Source organism: Pongo pygmaeus, chromosome 8 (genome assembly GCF_028885625.2).
Source record: "Pongo pygmaeus isolate AG05252 chromosome 8, NHGRI_mPonPyg2-v2.0_pri, whole genome shotgun sequence".
Taxonomy (NCBI): Eukaryota; Metazoa; Chordata; class Mammalia; order Primates; family Hominidae; genus Pongo; species Pongo pygmaeus.
In genome coordinates, this window is record NC_072381.2 from 58371961 (window position 1) to 58394548 (window position 22588).

A 22588-nucleotide genomic window follows, 5' to 3' on the forward strand; every position below is an offset into this window, starting at 1 on the left:
TGGCCAACATGGTGAAACCCTGTCTCTACTAAAAATACAAAAATTTGCCGGGCGTGATTGGTGTCTGTAATCTAAGCTATTTGGGAAGCTAAGGCAAGAGAATCACTTGAACGCAGGAGGTAGAGGTTGCAGTGAGCCCAGATCCCACCGCTGCACTCCAGCCTGGGCGATAGAGGGAGATTCAGTCTCAAAAAAAAAAAGAAACCGAAAAAACAAAAACAAAAAAAGAACACATGAATTAAACTCGTGCGTGCTACCACTATTTTAACAAAATAAAGTCCTTGCTCTGTGGCTTTACTTTCTGGTAGAGACCGAACATAGAAAAAATATAGTGTTGTGATAACTTAATACCATGAAGAAAGAGCAGGTTAAAACCCTGAAAGGGTGATAAGGTGATTAACAACATGCAAAATTCATGAACCTTTATCTCCTAAGCAGTAGTTAATTGTGATTTATGATTCCTAATCATGTAAACCTTGACAAATATAAAGACTTGCCTTCTATGTGGATAATAAAAGAGTCTGGCAGCAACACGGTTCTTATCTCTTTACACTGAAAATGGCAGGAAAACACTAGAGAAATCTCACGAAACTGAACAGATCAAGCATGATCAATTTAATTTTTATTTTGATCTATGCCCAATTTTATTAGCTAGCAAATAGGTTTTCTGTTTGGCTCCTTCAGTGATAGTCTTTTTTTCTAGAGCTTCTGTTATCAGCAAAGAGAAAGGATTTACAACACAGTACCAGAATAAAGATCTTAAAGTCAATGACTCAAGATTTCTTCAAGATTCCTATTAAAGCGTATTCTCTCCATATTGGAAGAAAAATGTCTGATTTCATATTTTCCTTTCTCAAGTAAAGGGCTTGTGTTGTTGTTTCCACAGGGGTCAAATATTTTGAAGCAGGGGAGGAATCTGGTCATATCATTGGGAAATACATGCTCTTGTGGCAGTGTAGGAAGGGAGAGGTTCCATGGACCAGGAGACCAATTAGGAATTTATTGTAGTTGTTCAACCAAATGGCAATAAAGGCTAGAATTAAGCCAGTAGAAAGACACAGAGGGGTTTATGACAGAGATATATTGCTGAAGTGGAGTTTGCAGGATTGAATGATCGATCAAATATAGCTGATAAGAATGAGGAAGGCTCCCTGAGTAATCCTGAATTGGGTGGATAATTATATCATTAATTTAGCAATAGGATACAGGGAGAGATACAAGTGAGGGGAAGTAGATACATAAAACTTAGTTTGAAGTGTTAAATTGTTAAGTTCTCTGCATCTAAGGTCTTAGAGTGTAGAAGAGAGAAAAGGACAAGCCGGGAATGGTGGCACATGCATGTAGTCCCAGTTACTGGGGAGGTAGCCCAGGAGCTTAAGGCCAGCCTGGGCAACATAGGGTGATGCTGTCTTTATAAATAAATAAGTAGGCTGGGTGTGGTGGTTCACGCCTGTAATCCCAGCACTTTGGAAGGCCGAGGCGGGCAGATCACAAGGTCAGGAGATCGAGACCATCCTGGCTAACATGGTGAAACTCCATCTGTACTAAAAATACCAAAAAAAAAAAAAAAAAATTAGCAGGGCATGGCGGTGGGCACCTGTAGTCCCAGCTGCTCGGGAGGCTGAGGCAGGAGAATGGCATGAACCCGGGAGGTGGAGCTTGCAGTGAGCCGAGATCGTGCCACTGCATTCCAGCCTGGGCAATAGAGTGAGACTCCGCCTCAAAAAAATGAAAAATAAAAAGTAAAAGAATAAATAAGTAAATAAAAAGGAAAAGATATGATTAGTAAATTCCAATACTATATATATGTCACGGTTTTTATTACAGGCTGCTGATGAATTCCTTATTCTCCGCTTGCTGGCCAAGTGAGATATGCTGCGTTATAGTGGAGAAAACTCACAGACAAGGACAAAAGATAAAATACTTTATTTACTTTCAGTTAAAATAAATGCTGTCACCTTGCCCTACTATGCTTTCCCATCAGAAGATGTGGTATGAGTGCAACAGAGTTGGAAAGGGAGTTTGCTGGGGCTTTAACCTCTGCCCTCCCTGATGGAGTCTCCCAACAAAGGGAAGGTGCTTCTTCCTGAAAGGTTGCAGATGTTTCTGAATGTAGGGACCAATTGGCACCTGCTTCTCATGTGGTTGCTAAGTGGCAGACAACAGAGCAGGTAGGAAAGTTACAAGATCTTCCCCATCTTGGCCTTGTTTTCCTTTGGAATCCCCAAGGCCTAGATAAACACAAGAATGTGATTGTGAGCATGCACCTGCTTGTCTGCACCCTTCGAGATGCTGCTCAGTAGTGAGGCGACACTAGAAGTATGTGTGGGTGAGATGCCCAGATGGGCACCAACAGACCACTTAGTGTATGACAAGGCAGAGCCATTTGACTCTGCTTCGGTGAGAGATCAAACTGTGCCAACTTCAGAAGTTATATCCTGCCAGCCATAGAAAGACAATGAAGCCATGGGGACTACTCCGTTTAGATTTTGCTGAACGGCAGCTGCATGACAATGCAATGACTAAGAGGTAGAGTGGAAGGACAGAGAAGCTACACTTTTCCCCTCCTGTTTAATGTAAATGTTTCTAATCCAGGTGGGGCCCAGGATAGGAGAAATGACTTTGAACTCCAATGTGACTGATGGTGATAAATCCTGAAACTGACAGACAAATTGTCAGACTGTTCTGAGCTTGCAAAATGGAATAAATAGGCTGTCTGCTCTAAACTGACTGGGGCCTTGAAAGTGACATCTATGGCAGTTTAAAGAAAAATGTAGCTCAATTTTGCATTCACCTAACTGACAATATATACCCCTCACATATGTGCAACTAAATGCTGTAAGTGGGCCAAAGGACAAGGTCATTAGTGGGGTAGTATCTGTGGATGGACAGACATTGGCAGAAAATTGAGAATAGTGTCATGCTTTCTGGTCAGGCTTCCAAGAGGAAACCAACACTCAGAAATTGTAGTGGCTTTTCTTAAGAAAAAGGTATTAGGTTGTTCTTGCACTGCTATAAAGAAATACCCGAGGCTGTGTATTTTATAAGAAAAGAGGTTTAATTGGCCCATGGCTCTGCAGGCTATACAGGAAGCATAGTGGCATCTGATTCCGGGGAGGCTTCAGGAAGCTTCCAATCATGGCAGAAGGCAAAGAGGGGCAGGTACATCACATGGCAAAAGGAGGAGCAAGAGAGAGAGGGTTGGCGGGGAAGGGCCACACACTTTTAAATGACCAGATCTCCTGAGAACTCACTATCTCAAGGACAGCACCAAGGGGATAGTGCTAAACCATTCATGAGAAATCCACTCCCATGATCCAGTCACTTCTGTCAAGGCCCCTCCTCCAATAACGGGAATTATAGTTCAACATGAGATTTGGGTGGGGACAAATATACAAACTATATCAAAAACATAGCAAGGTAAATGGTAGATCTGGGTCTAGAACATGTGATGGAGGCAAAAACTGGTGCTTGAGGGATTAAAAGAATCTCTCTTTTAATATATAATGCATGGATATGCAGACAGCACATGTGCCAGTAAAGCTATGACATTAAGATGTCAAGGGGGAGGGAATCAGGCAAAAACATCTGAAATGAATTCTTAGGGAAGCAATAATAAAAAAAGGCTGAGGAGCACTGGCCTAGAATACAGGATTTCTGTGATTCACTCTGATGTCAGGCTTATCAGAAAAATTTTTGGTGTTACCCTCTATGATTCTATCAGTGAGTTGTTATTTGAGGTGATTTTGTGATCTTGAAGGAAATGAAAATATTTCACCCCCAAATATATTTTCTTGACATCGTTCAAGATGACTATTCAGAAAGGCTGGAAATAAAATAATAGCTAAAAAGCTGTCTTTTGTGGGAGAGATTAGCATTTGTAAAAAAAAGTCTGCATTGATAAAGTCCCGCATTCTCTGAAGGTCTTCTCTTGTCTGGCACCATAAAGGTCTGAAAGAAACATTTACCATCTTTCTCTCTGAAGGCTACCAACTGTGAATTTACATCTGCATAACAGGATCGCTGTTGCTAGCCAACCCTCCTCTTCTCTCTCTGCCATAACCTGTCTTGCCGCTGTAACCTGACTTACCACCATAATGTATTTTTGGCCATACTCTGAGCCCCCATTCTTTCTGTAACCTGGAGACAATGTATAAGCTTTTGTACCCCATTGTGGGGTTGGGGTTATCACTCTGTGATTTCCCCCATACATGTTAACAGACTTGTGTGTCTTTTCTCTATATTAATCTGCCTTTTGTCATCTTATTTTTCAGCAAAACTTCAGAGGGTGAAGGAAGAATCTTCCCTTGGGTCCTACAACCTCTTGATAAATATTCCATAACTATATCCCTTGTGCTTCAGTATCACCTTTCCTTTTCCTTTTCCTTTCCTTTCCTTTTTCTTTCTTTTGAGATGGAGTTTCGTTCTTGTTGCCCAGGCTAGAGTGCAATGGCCTGATCTCGGCTCACTGCAACCTCCACCTCCTGGGTTCAAACAACTCTCCTGCCTCAGCTTTCCGAGTAGGCAGGGTTACAGGCATGTGCCACCACGCCCAGCTAATTTTTGTATTTTTAGTAGAGACGGGGTTTCTCCATGTTGGTCAGGCTAGTCTCGAACTCCTGAACTCCAGGTGATCCGCCCACCTTGGCCTCCCAAAGTGCTGGAATTACAGGCATGAGCCACTGTACCTGGCCCCAGTATAATATTTCTAACTACCTTAGGACATCTCTATCTAACATATCTGAGGACATCTCTATCTAGCATATTTGAAACCAAATTATAGCCTGGAATCTGAAATGGATTAGAAAGCATTTATTACTGGGAAATATCTCAAACTCCAAGGGTAGGAAGTACAGCTGGGTACCATAAAGACTCAAGTCAAGAACTGGAAAGTCAGGAAACACAATCCCTGTATCAGCTTTGATTTAATCAGATAATTTGGACTGTTAATATGGAATAAGGAATACATGAGAGAAATAAAACCTTATGTAATTGTGGCAGGATCTGAGGAAGTAAAGATCCAAAATGCATCAGAGAAAATTCACTGACAAGACTTGGTGCTATCAAGGTTGACAGGAAGGTGAGCTGGATGTGGAGTGAGAACAGGCAGGGATGACTTGGAAACCACTAGCACCTCTGAGTCTTTCCCTTATGGCCCTTGATCAATGATGATCAATGGTGAGTATCACCTACTCAGCCTTCCTTCTGCCTCCTAAGTCTTATCAAGTTTCTCTTGCAGCCAACCCTAACTCTGAACCATGTAGGGAGGGATTTTTTTCTTTATTGATCCTGTTTTGTATCTTTTTTTTTGACACGGAGTCTCACTCTGTCACCAGGCTGTAGTGTAATGGCATGATCTCAGCTCACTGCAACCTCTGCCTCATGAGTTCAAGCGATTCTCCTGCCTCAGCCTCCTGAGTAGCTGGGACTACAGGTGTGCACCACCATGCCCATCTCATTTTTGTATTTTTAGTAGAGATGGGGTGTCACCATGTTGGCCAGGATGGTCTTGAACTCCTGACATTGTGATCCACCTGCCTTGGCCTCCCAAAGTGCTAGGATTACAGGCGTAAGCCACAGCACCTGGCCCTGTTTTGTATCTTTCTTGCATATAAACTATACCTGTGACTATAATGTCTTCCGAATCCTGTGAGTCCTTCTAGTGAATCTTCAAATCTGGAGTTCATCTTGAAAACCACCGATACAGTAAGACATCACATTAACCTGATTATTGAGAGAGTCCTCTAGTAGGCATATACATGGTACTTAAATATGTCCATATTCTGAGCCAGTTTTTATAAGTCCATTTATACCTCTCCCAGATCATCTAATGCCAATCTTGTTTTTTCAAATTCTTACCAGTAGGCCAATCTTGTAGCCACTGTCCAAGAGTCAGTGTAGACCTGTATTTTAGTTCCTATATCCTTTTAGTGCAAATTGAACTTTCAAACGGTCTTTTCTCCTAGGCTCTTACTTCCCCACTGGGAAGACTTATTTTCATCACTGTCTTTCAAGGCTGTCCCTGAGTTAGGGCTGTAATATAGCAACATGCAGACCCAACTATAGGTTAGGCCCATGTCTATGCTCTTAGGTTAACTGGTCACAGAAAAAGGTCCATGAAATCATAGATTTGGGTTGAGAAAAAAGGGGGCAAAGCAGTAATAAAAGGTACTATGAGAGTCTCAGACATTTACCCAAGGAGTTATTTGTGTCCTCAAAAGCTGCTTGAGACTATTCCTGTAAATACTATCTCCATTAACAAAAGCATAATGTTGAGAATGTCCAATCTTATTGATTTGGAGGATCAGGCAACACCCAGTTTATGATCCTGGGTCCTGAAGTCACTTGGATTCCTTGGCCATGTACTCATGACCTCTGCTGCCTTACCAAACAGGTGCCACCTTTTTGCCTTGGCAACTAGATGCCGCAATTATCTCCCAATTAATTTCTCTGGACTTACACTTCATTCCTCGTCACTACCAGTAACAATTTGGGTAACTACGATGGCATCACATGTCTGCAAAAGAGGTGATCTGTCCTCTAATCAAATGTGTGAGCAATTTTAGAATCCTATTTTGAAGGTTTGTCTCCTGGGTACCACTTATTTTATTAGCATCTGGTAGGAAACAGATGGTACATCAAAAAGAGGCAATTGAAGAATGTCTAACAAAGTCACTATTGACAAATGTGTATGCTGGGATAACAGAAACAAGAAGGGATAGTAAAGCACCCTGGAATTGGCAGCAGTGGGAAGCCATTACCATGTTGGTCCTAGAGGAACAATGGGTGGGAACAGTTAGTGGATCCTGGCAAGGATTGGAGGTATAGGAGAAGGATCACCAAACAGGTGCCATAGCCACCATTCAACCATGGCATGGCAGGATGGGAACCAAAGGGATAAATATTTCAACCTCTCACCCTCTAATTTCCTCCTGATGGCTGAACCCAACTCTAACACAGAAGGAGCTATGACAATACAGTTCCCAGGGGTCAGCCTCCCAGGGACCAGGGTAGGGTGAGAAGTAGATCTCAAGTTTCTCATCTGTTATGGACTGAATTGTGTCCCCCAGAAAACTCATACATTGAAACCTAAACCCCCAATGTGACTGAATTTGGAGATGGGGTCTCCAAGGATAGAATTAAGGTTAAAGGAGATCATAAGGGTGGGGGTTGATCCAATAGAACTGGTCTGGTGTCCTTATCAGAAGATGAAGAGAAACTAGAGATCGAGCTCTGTCTCTGCCATGTGAAGACACAGTGAGAAGTTGGCCTTCTATAAGACAGGAAAAGACCTTTCAGCAGGAACCAACCTGGTTGGCACCTTGATCTTGGACTTCTGGCTTCCCAAACTGTGAGAAAAATAAATGTATATTGTTTAAATCACCCAGTCTGTAGTATTTTGTTACAGCGGCCTGAGCAGACTAATGCGTCATCTATAAGATGAAGACTGTAACATGTGTCTCATGAGATTCCTATGATGATTACATGAAATAACATGGATTAGATTTCTAAATACAGTACATGCATGATAATTACTAATATTTATTACTTTTATTATTGGTATTCAGAGTTAAACAACCAGAGTCTCATTTCATGGTTTTTAGTTACCCCCTCTCTGTTTTTTCTTTTTATAAATTCAATTATCTTTCTTGAGGTGAATAAAATAGATCTTTATACATTATAGATACTATGTGGTCTAGGATACCTTCTTGTATTCTATTTGTAATCTGCTTTTGTTAATGTCTCACTTTTTCCACCCTCTATCATATTGAATTAGTGTCTCATTTCAGTAGTTAATAATGTCTTCCTTACTGGTTTATAACAGATGGTTCTGAGCTCATTACTCTGTAAATATAGATTATATATTTATTTTCAGAGTGAATTATTTTGTATCAGTCCCTGTTGAAGTTCACCTGCCATGTTTGAAAATGTTCTTGTCAAATAGCAGCTCCAACACTATTTTCATTTTTAACTTCTATATTTTACATCTTGCCTTGCTTGTCTTTTTAGTACATAAATGCTTATGGGTGGAAAGCACTCATTTTATATTACCTTATATGTTGGTTTTAAGCATCAAGCACACTGATAATTTTAAAAAAATGAAAATCTTTTTAGTTTAAAAATTTCATATATTTTAGCACTAGACTTCTTTAGATTTACTGGAACGGTGGGTCTGCTTGTAATAAAGCACTGTCATCTGGACATTTCAGTTCTGAGCCACATGATCAGAGATGCACAAGTGAGGGAACTGCATGGATTTTTTTTTTTTTTTTTTTTAAACAGAGTCTGGCTCTGTAGCCCAGGCTGGAGTGCAGTGGTATGATGTTGGCTCACTGCAACCTCTGCCTCCTGGGTTCAAGTGATTCTCCTGCCTCAGCCTTCTGAGTAGGTGGGACTGCAGGTGCCTGCCACCATGACTGGCTAATTTTTGTATTTTTGGTAGAGATGAGGTTTCACCATGTTGGCCAGGCTGGTCTTGAACTCCTGACTTCAGGTGATCCACCCACCTTGGGCTCCCAAAGTGCTGGGATTACAGGCATGAGCCACCGCGCCCAGCCTGCAAGGATCTTTAAAAGATGGATAGTAGTAGCTGCGTGCAGTGACTCATGCCCTAATCCTAGATACTCAGGAGGCTGAGGCAGAAGGATTGCTTGAGGCTAGAAGTTCAAGGCCAGTCTGGGCAACATAATGAGATCCCATCTCTACAAAAAATAAAAAGGATAATAATGATGAGTTTGTTAGCTATTAGGTTATACCATTTTAGCAATAGTACAGCAAGTAGGCCAAAAGAGTAGTTTAATCATAGTTATGGGTGATTGAGTTCCACTCTGGGCAGACATTACTAGTACATTGGTCATTTTGCATTTATTATACTGTAACCAGGGACAGGGCTTTTTCAGGTATGTGCACTGGTGGGCAAAAAGGGCCACCGAATTAAGGATTTTCAAGGGAGGAATTACAATGATGGACCACAGGTCTAGGCTAGGTCAGAATGGAGGAGAGAAGGATGAGAGAAAGTAAAAACTGGTTTGGTGGGTGGATTGGAGATTTTCAAATTTGTATAATTGCTTGAGCTGGTGGTTTCAATGAAATGTTGTAGTAAAAACAAAAATTAGATGTCTGAAATTCAGATTTTGGAAGAAGTGTAGTTGTTGGTAATGGCAAGATCTTGGGTATGACCAAAGGATAGGTGAGTGAGGTACAGTAGAGGAAGAGATAATTATACAGAACAAATAGCTGAGAGGTCTAGGTGTTGGAAGGATCTTCAAGCAGAGAATGGTGACACTGCCAGTGTGGAAGGAAAAGCTGGGTGTGGTAAGCACAATATTGGCCCCATAAAGATGTTGTAATCCTCAGGACTTGAGAATGTTACTTTACACAGCAAAAGGGACTTTGCATATATGATTAAGTTAAAGATTTTCAGATGGGAAGTTTATTCTGCCTTTACCTGGAAGGAGGAGAGGGAATTTAATCACAAGGGTCTTAATAAGAATGAGGCAATAGGGTTAGAGTCAGAGAAGGAGATGTGACCCTGGAGGCAGAGGTTGGAGTGATGTGGGGTCTTGGGTCAAGGAATGTGGGCAGCCTCTAGGAGCTAGAAAGGCACAGAAATGATTCTTCTTCTCCAGAAGATAGTACCTGCAGAAGAAACATGGCCTGGCTGAAACCATTTTAGACTCCAGAACTGTAAGATAATACCTTTATATTGTTTTAAGTCAATAAGTGTGTCATAATTTGTCACAGCAGCAATACAGCAGGTATTACTATAGAATCATCAATAAGGAGAGGGATGGTAGTAGGGATGGCATGGGTGGTAGATGACATAACTAAGAAGGGAATGACTGATGCCTGCACTGAAATGTTACTGGGGTTGTAGAAAGAGGAAGGAATTTTACAGTTGAGTCCCAGGGGTCATAGTGGAAGACTTGGGAAGGGTGGAAAATTAATCAGATTAGGGTAGCCATAGAACTATGGTAATAGAGAAACTGGGGAGTTTGGGTTTCTGGTTGTATCTGGATAAACAAGGGAGAGAGGTAAGAGCCCAGAGGGTCTTTTAGCTCCAAGTACTGTAGTTTCATTTACAGTATTCCCTGTTTATCTGTGGATTCACTTTCTAAGGTTACAGTTACCTGAGGTCAACCACAGTCTAAAAATATTACATGGAAAATTACAGAAATCAACACTTTATACTTTTATTTTTCTTTTTAAGAGATGGGGTGTTGCTACATTGCTCAGGCTGGAGTGCAGTGGTATTCACAGGTGTGATCATGGCACACTACAGCCTCAAACTGTTGGCCTCAAATCATCTTCCCACCTCAGCCTCTCAAGTAGCTGGGACTACAGGTGCATGGCACTGCACTTGGCAACAATTCATAAGTTTCAAACTGGGTGCATTTTGGGTAGCATGATGACATCTCAAGCTTTCCTACTCTGTCTTGCCTGAGACATGAATCTTCCAGCGTATTCATGCTGTAAATGCCCCCCACCCATTAGTCACTTAGTAACTGTCTAGGTTATCAAATTGACTGTCACAGTATCTCAGTGTTTGTGTTCAAGTAACCCTTATTTTACTTTATAATGGCCCCAAAGCACAAGAGTAGTTAAGCTGGCATATTGTTATAATTGATCTATTTTATTAATAGTTATTGTTGTTAATCTCTTACTGTCTCTAATTTATGAAAAATTTATCATAGATATGTATGTATAGGTAAGAACATACTGTTTACAGGGTTTGGTGCTATCCACAGTTTCAGGCATCCATTGGGGGTCTTGGAACATGCCTCCCTGAGGATTGGGGGTGTCTAGTAGATTTACTCAACACATATTTATTAAACACTTACTCTGAGGAGGCTCTGATATGGATATGAGTGGTTTAGTGGCCAAAGGGTAAGCAAGTGCATCCTCCTGGGAACCCCAGGAATTAGAGGTGCTCCAAGCTTCTTTCTGTTCTGGAGGCAAAGCAGTGTGATAGGCTGTGTGGGTAGAGGGGGAATGAGAAGGAATGGATGTTGATGGGAATTATGTCTTGCTTGGAAAAGGTAGCTTGGGATTTCCACTTTTCTCTGGTAGTTTGATGGGAAAGAGAAAAGACAGGCAACCTAAAATGGAAGAAGAATCAGACTGATGTCAGATTTCTTATCCACAGCATAGGATGCTAAAAGTCAGTGGAGCAATGCCTTCAAAACTTTCAAGGAATAGAACTGAGAACCTAGAATTGTATAACAAGCAAGAATACAAGCAGCCATGCCAGTCTTTGGCCTCTGTGGCATAATATGAAATATACCTATTTGGTCTTTGTCTGACATTCCTGTCATAGAGCTCCTAAAACACCTGGAATTTCCTGAATGATAAGAGTATCTTTTGTTACTCTAAATGAGCCCTTGTGATGACTCCTCAGTTTATGCTAATGAGATTAGTTAGGATAGGGCCAGTCACTGGAAAGACCAAGTGATAAGAGGACTAGAGAGTTAGAGCTTGCAGCTCTACCTACCAGTCTCTGGAAAGGGCAGAGATGCAGGTGGGAGTTGGGGAGGGTGAAGATCAAGCTCTATAAAAACTCTTGAGCAAGACTTGATGGGCTTCCTTGTTGTGGAACACATGGAGGTTGCTGAACACTTCGAGGTGCTAGTGAGGGAGGATGCACACCCAGAAAGGATGTGAGAGCTTTGCCCCACCACACCTCACACTATGTATCTCTTCATCTGGCTATTCATCTGCATTCCTTATAATATCCTTTGTAACAGACCAGTAAATGTGACTTATGTTGGATATGAGTTCTAAATTTCTTTTCAAAGAATCAGTATGCCAGTTTGTTCAATTCTTTGCCTTCTACTTTTAAACTTAACTTCCTCATAAAGCAACCTTTTTTGATTACCTGCTTCACTCTGACTCCTTTCAATCACCTGCTCCACCCCGACTCATTCCAATTACCTACTCCACCCTGACTCATTCCCATTACCTGCTCCACCCTGACTCATTCCAATTACCTACTCTACCCCGACTCATTCTGATTACCTGCTCTGTCACAACCATATTTCCTGCCAAACCACCCACCCAGTCACTCTCTTTAAATTAGCCAGTCAGAATTAGTTTAGCGTGTGCAGTCTAACCCTAGCCAGTAGGGGAATGACACAGCAGCAGGGGCCATGTGCATCAGGGATAGCACCCCTTCCCCTCCCTTGTCCAAGTGTGCCCTTACCATTGCTCCATCTCTAAGGGTGCACCCTTCTATAGGAGTACCTTGCCTTGCTGAGAATTAAAAGAAATTTTATATTTGAGTGCTATTTTTTTGTGGCACTGAAACTTTATGTATAATAATTTGGGGGCTCGCCCGTGATTATATTCCCGTCTGGGGACACTCTCTGGTTCTCTCTCATGAGGAGGTGTGCCCTGCCCCCTTGTGGTGGCCTCGGGGGTGAGAAATCAAGGCCCACCCAGTGTGAGGAATAACCCAAGCTCTCAGCAATGCGGAAAAAAAAAAAAAAAACTGGCCAGCAACCTAGCTTAAAGGATCCTCACATACTGTGGCGATGACTCTGTGCACAGACCAAGGAAGGAGAGGCCATGGGAGCTGGTAAAGTATTTCCTTGGTGGGCTGGGTGCAGTGGCTCATGTCTGTAATCCCAGCACTTTGGGAGGCTGAGGTGGGCGGGTCATGAGGTCAGGAGATCGAGACCATCCTGGCTAACATGGTGAAACCCCATCTATACTAAAAATACAAAAAATTAGCTGGGCGTGGTGGCAGGCACCTGTAGTCCCAGCTACTCAGGAGGCTGAGGCAGGAGAATGGTGTGAACCCTGGAGGCGGAGCTTGCAGTGAGCCGAGATCGTGCCACTGCACTCCAGTCTGGACGACACAGCAAGACTCCATCTCAAAAAAAAAAAAAAAAGTATTTCCTTGGTGGTCTGGACCAAGGTAAGAAAGCTGTGGGGGGGTGTGGTGAGGAGGTGTGGAGGGGGGTTAAGTACTCCTTGGTTGGGGTGGCTTAGAGCTTAAAAAGATGCGAGACATCCCCATTGGGGGGAATTGAACCTCACACAAACCTCCAGTAGTAGAAAAGGCAAGAAATTTCCAGTGGGGAAATTGAGCTTCACCCCAAAAGGCAAGAAATTTCCAGTGGGGAAATTGAGCCTCACCCCAAAAGGCAAGAAATTTCCAGTGGGGGAAATTGAATCTCACCCCAAAAGGCAAGAGATTTCCAGTGGGGCAAGTTGAGCCTTACCCCAAAAGGTGAGAAATTTCCAGTAAGGGAAATTGAACCTTACCCCAAAACCATCAAGATGGGAAATACCCCAAGCAAGACAGGTAACAAAGGGGATAAAGATGGTAACAAAGATATCATCCCAGGTACCCCCCTAGGCCTCATGCTAAAACACTGGAAGGATAATGAAAGGACTGAACATAGGAAAAAGCAACAAATGATAAAATATTGCTGTTTTATTTGGACTCAAGGACCTATCCTCAAACCCTCAATCTTTCAGCCAAAGTTTAAGCCGAATGAGGATGTAATGTGTCAGCTTCTAATCTGATATATTAATGATAAAAATCCAGTGTCTCAAGAAGAACTAGACTATGCTCTTTGTTGGAGGCAAGGACCTGCCTCCTTTTTCCCTTAAAAACAAATTGGGAAGAACCCAATCTGGCACCTCAAAATGAAAAGTCAGAGGAGCCAGCTTTTATGCCTAAAGACTCCAGCACATGGGATCCCCTAGGCTACCTTGCCCCACTCAGTGTCCCCAATCTTTCCCCTCAGAGAGCCACTGCCACCACAGATCCCATTCCAAATTCCCCCTCTACTCGCGTTATCCCTCCTCTTTATAACCCTGAGTCTTGGGAATTACCATCCTACCAGCCTGTTCCCCTCCCAACCTAAAGACTCCTCTCTAAAAGGACTCCAGCGTGAGGTAGAACAATGTAAAAAAGATATTCAGAATTTCCCGTTCCCCTCCGTACCTAAGAGGTCAGCCCCGACCCTCTTCCCTTTGAAAGAGGTACTACAAGAAGCAGGGGCCTTTGGCTTTGTAAATGCTCCCTTAACCAGTTCAGAAGTCTGGAATTTTAAAAAAGGAGCTTAAACTGCTACTAGATAACCCTTACGGAGTGGCAGACCAAACTGACCAATTCTTAGGCCTTCAGTTATACACTTGGGTCAAATTAACATCCATCTTAGGCATCCTCTTTTCAGGGAGAAGAAAGGAGTATGATTCAAAGGGCTGCTATGGTAGTTTGGGAATGTGAGCACCCTCCCGGTATAAACGTCCCTACCATGGACCAGAAATTCCCCTCCTAAGACCCCTGGTGGGATAATGACAATGCAGATCATTGGGAAAATATGCAGGACCCAAGGGAGATAATAATAAAAGGAATTCGGGAATCAGTACCCTGAACCTGAAATCTTTCTAAAGCATTTGATATACAACAGGAAAAGGATGAAGGGCCTATGAGATTCTTAGACAGACTGAAGGACCAAATGAGGCAATATGCAGGCCTCAATTTGGATGATCCCCTTGGGCAAGGAATGTTGAAACTCCAATTTGTCACTAAAAGTTGGCCAGACATTTCAAAAAAGTTAAAAAAGATAGATATTGGGAAGACCATCCCCTAAGTGAGCTTCTTAGGGAAGCTCAGAAACTATACGTGAAAAGGGATGAAGGAAAACAGAAACAAAAGAAAAAACTTATGTTTTCCACCTTCCAACAGATGGCTCCAAACCCAGGTACTTCTAGGCAGAGTTTCCAGGGAGCCAGAAACTATAAAGGGTCTGAACCATCTCTTAAAGGACCCCAGCCTCCATCTGGAGGACCAAGGTCCTTGTCTACCAGGACCCCTAAATAATATGGGGAAGCAGGGTTAAAGAATCCCAGAACTGAGAGAGGAAAGAGAGAGAGAAGGGAAAGAGAGAGAGAGAGGGAAAAGAGAGAGAGGAAAAAGAGAGAGAAAAAGGCAGAAAGAGAGGAAGAGACAGAGAGACAAAGAGGGAGTCAAAGAGAGAGAGAGAAAGACACAGAAAGAGAGAAAGGAAGAGAGAAAGAGAAGTGGTAAAGAGAAAACAATGTACCCTATTCCTTTAAAAGCCTGGGTAAATTTAAAACCTATAATTGATAATTGAAAGTCTTCTCCATGACACTATAACACTCCAATACTACCTTGTTGTCAGTGTAAACAAGGGCATAGCCCGAAAGCACTGAGGCCACTGACAACCCATAGCCTTCCTATCAAAAACCCTTAACCCAGCAACCCACGGATGACCCAAATGCATTCAATCTGTAGTGGCAACTGCTTTCCTAGCAGAAGAAAGTAGAAAAATAACTTTTAGAGGAAACTTCATTGTGAGCACACCTCACCAGTTCAGAACTATCCTAAGTCAAAAAAAAAAAAAAAAGGCAAAAAGTAGCTCACTAACCCCAAAATCTTAAAGTATGGGGCTATTCTGTTAGAAAAAGATGATTTAACATTAACCACTGATAATTCCCTTAACTCAGCAGGTTTCCTAACTGGGGATCTAAATATATATTTTTTTGAGACAGTCTCACTCTGTCGCCCAGGCTGGAGTGCAGTGGCGTGATCTTGGCTCACTGCAAGCTCCGCCTCCTGGGCTCACGCCATTCTTCTGCCTCAGCCTCCCAAGTAACTGGGACTACAGGAACCCACCACCATGCCCAGCTAATTTTTTATATTTTTAGTAGACATGGGGTTTCACCATGTTAGCCAGGATGGTCTCGATCTCCTGACCTCGTGATCCACTTGCCTCGGCCTCCCAAAGTGTTGGGATTACAGGCATGAGCCACTGCACTTGGCCCAGGGGATCTAAATCTTAATTAATTACCATACAAAGGTCTGACCAGACCTAGGAGAAACGCCCTTCAGGACAGGACAATAGATGGTTCCTCCCGGGTGATTGAGGGAAAAAGACACAATGGGTATTCAGTAAGTGATAAGGAAATTCTTGTAGAAGCAGAGTTAGGAAAATTGCCTAATAATTGGGCTGCTCAAATGTGCAAGCTGTTTGCACTCATCCAAACCTTAAAGTACTTACAGAATCAGGAAGGAGCCATCTATACCAATACTAAGTTAATATGGACTGAACAAGGTCTTTTTAATAGCAAAGAATAATTGAAATCCCAAACTTACAAGGTTTTCAACAAAAGTAAAGTTTGCTAAAAGTTAACAGTGTAACATATATTATCTTAACTTCTAATCTTTTGGCCTTAGACAGTATAGTCCACAGAAATGAAGAAAGTTCGCTTTGGAAAAGAATGGTTATCATCTTTGAGAAAAAATAAAAAGGTGGGGGGGAGGGGGAGAATGTATGTAAAAAGGAATGTTATATGGTAAATTCTTGTCCTAAAATAAATTAACTGGTTGTTTAAAAAAAGGGATGTTTGCAACAAGTCAGAAAGTTGTAGCATGTCAAAGAATTGTCTGTAAAAGTTGTGAAAAAATATTATAAAAGGGAATTTATGCAAGAAATGTTGTATAATTTAAAAGTAATTAGGCCTCCTGAATGTAAAACTATTGAAGAAACAGTTTATATGCAAGGTGTATACGGAAAGTAAAATATACCTTTGGCAAAAGGATTATAAGGAGGCATAAGAATGTGGATTTTTACCTACATTAAAGGGTTAAAAAAATTTTGTCTTAAAGGTTTAAGCAAGTTTTGAAATGTTAATTGTAAAGGAAGTTCTGTGTGTAAACATATTGGCTAAAGTTAAAGAGATATCATCCAGTTTTTCTGTGAACTGGACATTAAAATAAAAGCACAACTGGTTTTTCTTAAAGCACTAACCTGCTCTTTAACACAAATATAAAAGTTTAAAAAGAGTCTATAAAAATCTTACCTTATGGTAAGACATTAAAATTAGATAAATATGTCTACAATGTTTTATTGCAATTGAGTTTAACATTAATAACACACTAATATAAAGTTGAAATTTAGCTTATCTGGTATAAAAATCATACGGGAACCATTGTCAAATATAAAATGGTGTTTGACTTTTTTTAGTCTAAAAACTAATAAAAATAGGTGCTAAAGGAAATTTCTCAGTAAGAAGGCACCAAGGATGATAAAGTCCACTGCTGATGTCCCCACATTTAAAACAAAAGGTCAATTTCTTAGAAATTATATACTTGGTTTATCTTCCACTTTCCTTTCCCTCAAAACTAAAAGTCTTTTAGCACAGGTACCACCCCTAGAATTTTCAGTAAACCAGCACGAGCCTGAAGATCACATTCTCATCAAAGGGTGGAAAGAAGGAAAACTTGAGCTAGCCTGGGAAGGACCCTACCTTGTGCTGCTAACTACTGAGACTGCTGTTCATACAGTGAAAAGGGGATGGACTCATCACACCTCAGTCAAGAAAGCACCACCCCCTCCAGAGTTTGTAGGCCATAGTCCCAGGGGAAAACCCTACCAAACTAAAGCTAAGAAAAATTTAACCCTTTCATCTATCTATTACTCTTTCTTCTTTCCTTGCTCTATTGCTGACCATCTAGTTATTAACATAACCAAGTCAATTTCACTTCAAACTATTGCATTTAATGCTTGCCTTGTTATACACTGTGGGGACTTGCCAGGTCAAAGACAGTTCTCTACTTCAGAAAAGTACCTCTGTCTCTCCTGACTTTCCTCAGACTGGGCATTAGTGAATCAGGATCATTTAATCTGAGGAGATTTCGATAAAGACCCCAGTGTCAACCAGGAGTCTTGCTCTCCGATGTGGTGCTTTTATGCCATAGTTGGTCCAACATTCTGTGGACCACTAAAGAGCAAGAATGGACCATCCCAATTGGTTTTTGTAATTTCCTAAAACCATACATTCATTTTACTAGAGGGACAGCCCTTCCCCTTAACTGTCAGCTAAACCAGTGTAATTCTATACAGGTTATTATCTCAAACCCCCAAAGTTCTTCCCCTTTTCTAAGCCAGTTCCCTTCTTTAAGCCAGTTTTATGGTATGGGGGCTGAGGTTTCAGAGACAAACCCTATTAGATTCATTTCTTTGATCCCCCACCGACTGCACCTTCCTCTAAGCCTTCTTCCAAAAACTCTTACAATGGAACAATTGCTCTTCTTCCATCTAACAACAAGACCAAGATAGCTATCATAAAAGTTAAAGACTTAAAACAAACTTTGGCAATTAAGACAGCATACCAAGATGCAAATGCCTGGTTGGAATGGATCAAATATTCCATCCCCATGTTAAACAAAAGCAATTGTTATGCTTGTGTGCATGGCAGGCCAGAGGCCCAGATTGTCCCCTTTCCACTAGGGTGATCCTCCAGTCAACCGGGCATGGGCTGCATGATAGCTCTTTTCCAGGATTCTACAGCCTGGAGTAATAAGTCGTGCCAAGCTCTCTCTCTGCTATATCCTGAAGTCTGGCACCCTGTGGGTCAGCCCCTGAGGGGCATCCAGCTTCCCTCTCCCAACACTAAGTTCAATTCATGTCTCTCATGACAGGGAGGAAACTTAGCATTTTTTGGAGACCTGAAGGGATGCAGTAAGCTTAAGAATTTTCAAGAGCTTATCAATAAGTCAGCGTTTGTTCTTCCCCGGGCAGATGTGTGGTGGTATTGTGGCGGACCTTTACTGAACACTCTGCCAAATAACTGGAGTGGCTTTATTTGTGCTTTAGTCCAATTGGCTATCCCTTTCACTCTGGCATTTCATCAACCAGAGGAAGGAAAAATAAGACATTGTAAAGCTAGAGAAGCCCCTTTTGGGTCTTTCAACTCTCACATCTATTTAGACAAAATTGGAGTCCCAAGGGGAATACCAGATGAATTTAAAGACTGAAATCAAATAGCTACAGATTTAAGTCAATATTTTGGTAGGTGACAATTAATAAAAATGTAGATGGGATAAACTATATCTACTACAACCAACAGTGATTTATTAACTACACTAAAGTTGCTGTTAAAGGAATAGCTGAACAATTAAGGGCTACTAGCCAGATGGCTTGGGAAAATAGGATAGCCTTAGACATGATATTAGCAGAAAGAGGAGGAATTTGCATCATGATTAAAACTCAATGTTGCATCTTCATCCCAAACAATACCACCCCTAATGGAAGTATAACAAAAGCATTGCTAGATCTGACTGCTCTATCCAATGAGTTAGCTAACAACTCAGGGGTAAATGACCGCTTTACAGGATGGCTAAAAAAGTGGTTCAGTAAATGGAAAGGAGTAATAGCCTCGATTATTACTTCCCTCACAGCCATAATGGGTGTACTTATTCTTGTCAGGTACTGTGTCATACCGTGCATCCATGGGTCAATGCAGAGGCTTATAAAAATGGCACTTTACTGAAACCTCCCTTAACTATCCATCACCTTATCCAGAGAAGCTTCTTCTTTTGAAAAATCAAGCGAAACAACTAAGCCAAGATGTGTTAAAAAAGTTTGAAAAGAAAGCTGTAAGGAAATTCAAGGAGAGGGGTTGTTAGATATGAGTTCTAAATTTATTTTCAAAGAATCAATATGTCAGTATTTTCAATTCTTTACCTTCTACTTTTAAACTTAACTTCCTCATAAAGCAACCTTTTTCGATTACCTGCTCCACCCTGACACCTTTCAATCTCCTGCTCCACCCTGACTCACTCCAATTACCTACTCCACCCTGACTCATTCCCATTACCTGCTCCACCCTGACTCATTTCTATTACCTGCTCCACCCTGACTCATCCCGATTACCTACTCCACCCTGACTCATTCCAATTACCTGCTCTGTCATAACCATTTTTCATGCCAAACCACTCACCCCTTCACACTCTTTAAATTAGCCAATCAGAATTAGTTTAGCCTGTGCAGATGAACCCTAGCCAATAGGGGAATGACACAGCAGCAGGAACCATGTGTGTCAGTGATAAGAACCCCTTCCCCTCCCTTGTCCAAGTGTGCATTCACCATTACTCCATCTGTAAGGTGCACTCTTCTATAGAAGTACCTTGCCTTGCTGAGAATTAAAAGAATTTTATATTCGAGCGCTATTTTCTTTTGTGGCACCAAAACTTTGTATATAACAGTTAAGTGTTTCCCTGAGTTCTGTGAGTCACCTAGCAAGTTATCAAACCCACGGAGGGAGGCTTGTGGGAAGCCCAGTTTATAGCTCATCAGTCAGAAGTATCTGTCTCCAGGGAGATAGTATCATAATTGAATTGAATTATAGGACACTCAGTTGGTATTGAAGGAAAGCAAAATATTTCCTCCCCAAATATTGAGAATTGTTAAGTTAAAGGAAAACACTGCATCAGCATCTGTCTGACTGATGGCAGGACACAGATCTTTCCTTACTGGGGACAGCACTTGCTTATCAGCCCAGAGAAGGCACCAGCAGGTACTAGAGGAATCAGGAACACATTTTACTATCTTCCCACATTTTCTTTTCTTTTAAAAGACTGGAACTGCTCTCTTTTTTGTCTTGTCACTTTGCAGGGTTTATGGTTCTTTAACAGCAGAGGTTAATAAACCTCTGCTTGTTTTTCTTTTGTTAATCTGACTTTTGTTTTCAGGAGAGTGTCTCAACTAAGAACCTAAAAAGGGAAAGAAAAAAATTATGTTTTCTCCCCTACAATTTGGCAATCCAGCCAGGAGAAACAGAGACAGTCTGTGGCAGGCCTGGTTTCCATTAGCAACCAGAGTGGCCAGTTACCACTAACCATTTACTATAATTCTGATGACTGCATAAGTTAAACATTAAAGAACTGGAGAAACTGATGCCTGAGTATGAGGGCTGTAATGAAAAAACAAGCACATTAAGACCCCATCTGGGTTTTCTCAGACCCTAAAGCCTGATTGAATGATAAAAACATTCTGACACATACACCTTGTACCATACCCCACTTAAGGCTAAGAAACTTTCCAAAGCTCTACAGTGTTATATATAAAGTTTTGGTGCTGCAAAAGAAATAGCACCTGAACGTAAAATTTTCTTTTTAATTCTCAGCAAGGCAAGATAATTCTATAGAAGTGTGCATCCTTACAGATGGAACAATGGTGAATGCACACTTGGACAAGGGAGGGGAAGGGGTACTCATCCTTGATGCACATGGCCCCTGCTGCTGTGATATTCCCCTATTGGATAGGGTTAGACCACACAGGCTAAACTAATTCCGATTGGCTAATTTAAAGAGTGTGACAGGGTGAGTGGTTTGGCAGGAAAAATGGTTATGACAGAGCAGGTAATCAGAATGAGTCAGGGTGGAGCATGTAATGGGAATGAGTCAGGGTGGAGTAGGTAATTGGAATGAGTCAGGGTGGAGCAGGTGATTGAAAGGAGTCAGGGTGGAGCAGGTAATCGAAAAAGGTTACTTTACGAGGAAGTTAAGTTTAAAAGTAGAAGGTAAAGAATTGAACATACTGACATACTGATTCTTTGAAGATAAATTTAGAACTCATATCTAACAACAGAAAACTTTCCAGACCACAGACCCTGTAGCAGGACAAGCCACAGACAAAACCCCTCAGACACGGAGTTAAAGAAGGAAGGGGTTTATCTGGCTGGGAGCATCAGCAAGACTCCTGTCTCAAGAGCCAAGCTCCCTGAGTGAGCAATTCCTGTCCCTTTTAAGGGCTCACAGCTATAAGGGTGTCCACTTGAGAGGGTCGTGATCAATTGAGCAATCAGGGGGTACATGACTGGCGGCTGCATGCACCAGTAGTTAGACTGGTACAAAACAGGACAGGGATTTTCACAGTGCTTTTCTATACAATGTCTATAACCTATAGATAACATAACCGATTAAGTCAGGGGTCGATCTTTAACTACCAGGTCCAGGGTGTGGTGCTGGGATGTCTGCTTGTGGATTTCATTTCTGCCTTTAGTCTTTACTTCTTCTTTCTTTGGAGGCAGAAATTGGGCACAAGACAATATGAGGGGTAGTCTTCTCCCTTATTCCTCCCCCCCTTTGAGAATCTCACTCAATAGTGGGAGTTCTCACTTTCATTCTCACTACCCATGTCTTCTTGCAAAACAGATTGATAGTGATTCATATAGTACAATTGTGCTGAAGCATTTTGGTGAACTAAGGTAGTGATGAAGCTTTTTATCATTTGAAGAGGTACAGGTAGAAAACAAGGGAGCAGTAAGAAGGTTCCTATTACTATTATAACTCTTATTATAAGAGTTTTACATCCTCCTAGCACTGGGAACCATTTTCCAAACATGGCCCCAGGATCAAATCCATGCCACACTTGCACAGGCACATGTGTCAGTTTTGTCATATCTCTAACTAGGTCTTCAACTACTTGCCCTTGATCATCTGTGTGTAGACAGCAATTAGTAAGGTTAAATTTCCCACAGACCCTTCCTTCTGCTGCTAGCAAGTAGTTGAGAGCCAATCTATTTTGATAGATAGCATTTCTCATCCGAGTTTTTTGCTGGGCCAGAGTAGTCAAGGCTCTGCCAGTTTTATTAGTGATTATTTCTAAGACAGCTTTTAACTGTATGATTCGGTTGATCACGTAAATGGGGGTCCGGTATCCCCACGAGCCATCTTGTGCCCAAGTAATAGGCTCATAATATTGTATGATTCTCTCAGGGGGCCATTCATCATCTTTCCAACTTCTTATAGCTATGCTTCTCTTTT